Raw genomic sequence first — 7,252 nt, 5'->3', positions numbered from 1 at the left:
CTGCAAGACTTGCAGTGCTGATGAATACGATTGTTAATATTACAGCATGTAACCAGCAGTTTTATAAAATAAGTAGCAGTTACTAAGCTTTCTAACAATTACGTTAATACATTATGTGCATGAATGTCTACCTCTGAATGTACCACAAAAATGAAGTAGAATCTAACACCAAGATATACACTCCTGGAAATTGAAATAAGAACACCGTGAATTCATTGTCCCAGGAAGGGGAAACTTTATTGACACATTCCTGGGATCAGATACATCACATGATCACACTGACAGAACCACAGGCACATAGACACAGGCAACAGAGCATGCACAATGTCGGCACTAGTACAGTGTATATCCACCTTTCGCAGCAATGCAGGCTGCTATTCTCCCATGGAGACGATCGTAGAGATGCTGGATGTAGTCCTGTGGAACGGCTTGCCATGCCATTTCCACCTGGCGCCTCAGTTGGACCAGCGTTCGTGCTGGACGTGCAGACCGCGTGAGACGACGCTTCATCCAGTCCCAAACATGCTCAATGGGGGACAGATCCGGAGATCTTGCTAACCAGGGTAGTTGACTTACACCTTCTGGAGCACGTTGGGTGGCACGGGATACATGCGGACGTGCATTGTCCTGTTGGAACAGCAAGTTCCCTTGCCGGTCTAGGAATGGTAGAACGATGGGTTCGATGACGGTTTGGATGTACCGTGCACTATTCAGTGTCCCCTCGACGATCACCAGTGGTGTACGGCCAGTGTAGGAGATCGCTCCCCACACCATGATGCCGGGTGTTGGCCCTGTGTGCCTCGGTCGTATGCAGTCCTGATTGTGGCGCTCATCTGCACGGCGCCAAACACGCATACGACCATCATTGGCACCAAGGCAGAAGCGACTCTCATCGCTGAAGACGACACGTCTCCATTCGTCCCTCCATTCACGCCTGTCGCGACACCACTGGAGGGTAAAAATCGTGGAGGGTAAAAATCGTAGAGGGAGACCAAGAGATCAATACACTAAGCAGATTCAGAAGGATGTAGGTTGCAGTAGGTACTGGGAGATGAAGAAGCTTGCACAGGATAGAGTAGCATGGAGAGCTGCATCAAACCAGTCTCAGGACTGAAGACCACAACAACAACAATAATCTATCACTAACATTAAATGCTAGGAGGGATTAATAAATAACGAAATTTTACTTATTGTGCATACGCAGTATAAAAGGAAAAATAAATGTGTAAATATGTTTATGATTTGGGGATATGCAGGCTGCGAAATGTAGTAGAAGGCTACCATCTCTGGCAACAGCAATGGTTCTTATCCGTCTGGGCATCGTAGTCGAAGTGAGCCTGAGTATCCATTCTTACATCAGTTCTTCAACAGATTTAGTAGTAGAAGGCTACCATCTCTGGCAACAGCAATGGTTCTTATCCGTCTGGGCATCGTAGTCGAAGTGAGCCTGAGTATCCATTCTTACATCAGTTCTTCAACAGATTTCATAAATCATAATGGCAGGGAAGTGATGGCGTGTCGTTCCTTAGAAAAGAAAGATTAAATGATTTCAATGGGCGAGATATCTGGTGAAGGACCTGGCCGAGTTAAGTCTCTAACAACCTCCGTATGCAGATGGGCCAGGAGGACACGTAAAAAAGGCGGTCTTTCGCTTTCTTACTGAGAGACAGTGCACAACCACCGCCTTTAACTCGTCAGAATGTGATTCCTGCTATGGAAAGTACCGGCTATGGGAACCAGGGGCGCTCCTGTTGTGTACACAAAGGCATCCCGCACCATTACGGCAGATGATGGTCGCGTGTAAGGATAAAAAATACAATCTGGCGACTGACTTTCACCTCAGTGCCACAACGCAAAACCGGATAATCATTTGAAATGATGATGTTTTGTTTCTTCTGGGTTCACCGTTATCGACGCACCTCTCTCTGCTGCCGCGTCAAGAAATGTCGGAACAATGGCCGCTGTGCTGACAGTCCTTTTGGCTGCAGACGTCGTCGTATTGTACGTTGGATACTTGTCCTACTGCAAGAAATTCCAGTTGCAGATTCAAAGTACGCGCCTTCTCTGTGCAATCCTGCATTGGCGAACGAACATTACGTCTGCCGTCTCGTTCTCTAGTCACGTGACGCTATCGACAGCCTGAGTGGCACTGAGTATCGCTCTCCTGTATGCGCAGAATGATTGTTCGCGGAATAGTCGTTGAGTCCTAATTAACGGGAGAAGCAATATCTCACAGTGGTGAAAAGTAAACTGCAGCCTTGGCAAACTACGTTTCTGGCGCAGTCGAATTCCGACTATCACAGATAGATGTTACGCCTTCTTACACCAGTTTGACGAATATTCCATGCCGACTTCACTGCGCTGCAATTTCAGTATCCAGCAATGTACAGAGTATATGGTCCATATTCATGAAGAGACATTCGTGAACGGAAAAAACGATGGGAATACTATATACGGGATGGCGCAGTTAACACGTTTTGTGAAGAGTTATCACAGCAGTTTTCACAGTTTTGTACAAATCATGAATATCTGATTTATAAAAACATCACTAACGCACGTCAGTCAACAATTTATCAGTTATCCAAATGTACGCCCACGGCAGCTGAGTGGTCAGCACGACAGACTGTCAATCCTGGTTCAAATGGCTCTGAGCGCTATGGTACTTAACAGCTGAGGTCATCAGTCCCCTAGAACTTAGAACTACTTAAACCTAACTAACCTAAGGGCATCACACACATCCATGCCCCAGGCAGGATTCGAACCTGCGACCGTAGCGGTCGCGCGGTTCCAGACTGAAGCGCCTAGAACCGCTCGGCCACTCCGGCCGGCTGTCAATCCTGGGTCGGAGATTTTTGTCCGCTCAGGGACTGGGTGTTGTGCTGTCCTAATCATCATCATTTCATCCCCATCGACGCGCAAGTCGCCGACGTGGCGTCAAATCGAAAGACTTGCACCAGGAGAGCGGTCTACCCGACGGGAGGCCCTCGTCACACGCCATTGTTATAGTTATCCAAATAAGAATATGATGCACAAACTTTCAGTATATTGTATGACGTACACCTTTTCTTACACTGAAATCCATCAGTCGCCTCAATATGTATTAGTTTGAAAAAAAATATTTTTACCTTTTGGTTCTTGAATTCACTAAAACTGACTCAAACTAGATTACTCAAAAAAACGATTCAAGTCCAACTTGCCCTTTATTTATATTTTCGTGTGATTAGACTCAATGAGCATCTCCTGTGATAGATGGACTTTGAAAAAAGGAAGAGAGTTCAATAAGTGTGTTATCAACAGCCTGCACTTGGCTGACGTAAGTTGCTATGCTGTGCTCACTATGTACGCCCCTAAACTTGTGCGTGTACGCATCCTGCTGTGTATATCTTACTAGCTGATATGAAAACACTGCGCTTACCAATGTACTGGACAGGCTCGCTGACGCTTTCGGGGATTTACGTTATTCTTGACAAAAGAATACAGGCGTATACGGCCAGAACCGAAAGTTCAACGCGCTTGTTGGGCATCCAAGTACACCCACGAATTGTCAGCAATGACACAGGCAGAAACTCCTTCATTAGTTCGTAAGTATGTAGGACTCCACATTGGGTTTTGACACAGGTACTTGAATTAGACAAACCTGCTCCAATAAGATGTTACAGCGACATACCAGGGTTGGATATAGAAAAAAACACTCTGAATTTTAACATGGACAAATATATTCTTTCGTAAAGATAACTATGAGTCAATCACCCCTTATTCTCACAAATTATAAACAGTTAATCTTAGCACAAGCCAATATGATAGATTAATAATAATACGTTAGTCTGCTGACACATCTACATTGACAAGTGAAAACATTTCCCCAGTGCCTACCACGAGAATGGATGTTACCTGGTGGTGTAAAGAGAACGTGATGCTATAAGTTATGTAAGTGGAATGGCTCTGAGCACTATAGGACTCAACTTCTAAGGTCATCAGTCCCCTAGCACTTAGAACTACTTAAACCTAACTAACCTAAGGACATCACACACATCCATGCCCGAGGCAGGATTCGAACCTGCGACCGTAGCTGTCGCGCGGTTCCAGATTGTAGCGCCTAGAACCGCTCGGCCACCCCAGCCGGCCTATGTAAGTGGAGCAGAGACGAATGGATCATAACACCAGCGATGATATGGGTCACAGAGGGGAAATCCATGACATATGCAACATTGACAAAGGACGGATTGTTGTGTCATGGCGCGTGGGAACAAGCACCTTGAAAACGGACGTGCTGGTCTGCTCAGCTGCTCGTGTGCTACTGTCGGGAGCGTCTACGGAAATGGCCTTGGTTGCAACAAGGTTCCAATTTCACTGTAGCTACACCGTCGAGTGGAAAAGATGTCACGTTATTAAGCAATGTCGGGCGTCGCTGGGAACTCATTGGAACGTTTTACTTTCTCAGCGAGAGCTCCTAAAAAGTACAATACAGTGACAGAATGCTTGTTAACGTTTGCTTGGCATTTTGTCAGAAAGGTTGTCAACGTTTGCATTGACATTTTGTCTAAATGTTTGTTATCATTTGCATTGACATTTTGTCAGATAGAGGTGGGTCGAGTGTAAACAGCGTGGTTTCACAATGTTGTTCGATAGCGTGCTGGAAAGTAATGCCTCCGTATTTTTTTTTATCCTGTGTTCAATATCGCTTGAGGTATTATCTGTGAGGTGTATTACTGGGTCGACTTTCCCGCTTCACTGACACAAGTTACAACCCTCTGCGCCAAGAGGGCTCCAAATTGCAGCACATAACTTGGCTGTGTGTAACGCAACTGTGTCGTTACTTGAGAAATAGTGCCCTGTAATCGAGTTTCTGACAGCGGAAAACGTGAGTTCAAGAGAAATCCATAGATGAATGAAAGCTGTGTGCGAAGGTTGGAGCTTTAATAGTGGCAACTATTTGTTTAAAGCTCGTACAAAATAGATGAGTGTTTCAAAGTTATACTGACCTTCAGAGTAGTCACCAGCATTGTGTATAACCCGTTGCCAGTGATGTGGAAGTCGTAGGATACTTTTAACACTGCCAGTTGTGTTGACAGTCCGAGAGGCGCGATCTATTTTTCGACGAATTTATAGCAGTTCTGAAGTGAAAGCCGTGAAGTGTTTCCTCCATTTTAGAAAACGAGTTGAACTCACGAGGGCTTAAGTCAGGGGAGTGCAGTAGGTGGTATAGCACTTAGCAGCTGCATCAGTCAAACAAATCAGTAACAGCTTGCACTGTACGTGCTTGAGCATTTTACTGCAAAACGATGGTAGGGTCCTGCAGAAAGTTTCATCACTTCTGTCTCTAAGGTTGTGTTCCAAAAATGAACAGATATTCAAGAAAGGACAGGACGTACTAGTTACAAAAACTGGTATTTGTCTATTTCAAGTCTCCTCGATATAGTTCACAGGATGCGCATAATAGTTATCTACTACGGTATGCACATTAAATCATGCGCAACATAGATTACAATCATTTCAAGGCAAGCAGTGAATGGTAGCGTAGCTTCAAACAGTGCTACTGAACTGGAGGACTAAGATAACGAAATTTCAAAGTATAAACTTGACGATGCACAGCAAACTGCTGCACCGACCCGTAAATTAGAGGCTAAGATCTAAATTAACCCCATCATTCAGTAAGGAATTTGTTTTCAACTCCGACCAATCGAGATTCAAAGAGGAACTTCATATGAAAGGTACTCTGGAAATTAGAAGTACCAGGAGAGCTGTATCAAGAATAACTAACATCAATACCTTAACGTATTCCTATATAATTATGGCGACTGTTAATCTGGATGGTAAATTGGCTGGAGAGTTATTTATTGTCCTGCGAGGTGTTGGAGGTGCTCTGCCCTCCTACGAGTCCTTCTCATGAGCGTGAATATGCAAGGGCTGTAGGGAATATATACGTCACAGCAAGCAAGAGTGGGAAAATGGGCGTAAGAGAACTGTAACTATGGTACGAGCACTGCCTTTGGTTAGTAGTGTGTCAGTGTAAAATGTTTTCGCTTGATTATTAGTCTGCATGTAAAAATCGCACTCCATTAAAGCAAACTTTCCTTCCTGAAAGTGTGTGACACTGCAGTTCATACCACGTGGAACCAATGGCCAAACTGAGTCTCTGGCTGTTTATTTTTGTCAGTATCTACAAAAGATATTGTTGCACTGTCTGCAGCTACTCCTTAAAGGATAGCCAGTTTCACGATAAGCTCCATGACAGACTGTTTAGCATTTGGTTGCATGCCATCACATTCCATCAGTTCTCATCACCCCGTTACACCAGTATGATTCTATATGCTTTCTTTGCAAGACTGGATGGCCTATCTGAAGGTACTGCACACTCATTTTCTATCGCCCTCCTGATGCACATGATGAGTCATTAGCAGTTAACGTTTTTCCTGTCGTAACTGTTAACAAAACACTTTCAAATGAGCCTCAATAAAGACTGAACTTGCGACCTCGGAGTCAAGGGGTTCTTTCTCAGTGAGGTGTTGATAATGGCATTTTTGTCGCTTTAAGGCATTCTTTACTAGAATAAACTGCTTCCAGCCTCAAAGGTAACTAAAGCTCACGACCGTTACAGTGTGTGCTTGAAGGAATTTTGATTTGCGTCCTCATTGTGGTAACTAACACTTACGACCGTTACAGCGTGTATTTAAAGGAAATCTAATTGCATCCCCATAGTGGCGTTACTAACGTCACTCTTATGCGACTGTCGTGTAATCTGAATAGACATCATCTTTCAGATGTAGAAACATCCCTGCCAACTTTGGTTTAAGTCGCATATAAAAATGTTTTCTATTTTGTGGAAACATTATGAACAGCCTAATTAAATAATTTTTCTTTTGTCCAAATAGAAACGTGAAGTTCTGGACAAACTTTTATTATGTTATGTGGAATACATCATCTCCTTTCTTCTCGTATTGAAATTCATCAGTCGTCCTCAGTATGTATATGTCTGACAAAAAATATTGTTACCCTCTTGTTCGTGACTTTACTAAAGCTGCTGACTCATGATAGATTATTCAATAAAATGATTCAAACCTAACTTGTTGTTTGTTTGCAATTTTGCGTGATGGGGTTCAATGAGCAACTCCTCTGGTGACTGAATTTTGAAAAAAGGAACAGAGGTCGACAAGAGTGTATTCAGCGGCCTGCATCTTGTCTGTGATGAAGTGGCTATGCTGTGCTGGCTAGGTACTCCCCTAGACTTGTGTAGGTAGGCATCCCGCTGCAC

This window comes from Schistocerca piceifrons, chromosome X (assembly GCF_021461385.2).
Source record: "Schistocerca piceifrons isolate TAMUIC-IGC-003096 chromosome X, iqSchPice1.1, whole genome shotgun sequence".
NCBI lineage: Eukaryota > Metazoa > Arthropoda > Insecta > Orthoptera > Acrididae > Schistocerca > Schistocerca piceifrons.
The sequence above is the reverse complement of the archived record's forward strand: the minus strand, read 5'-3'. Positions refer to the sequence as shown.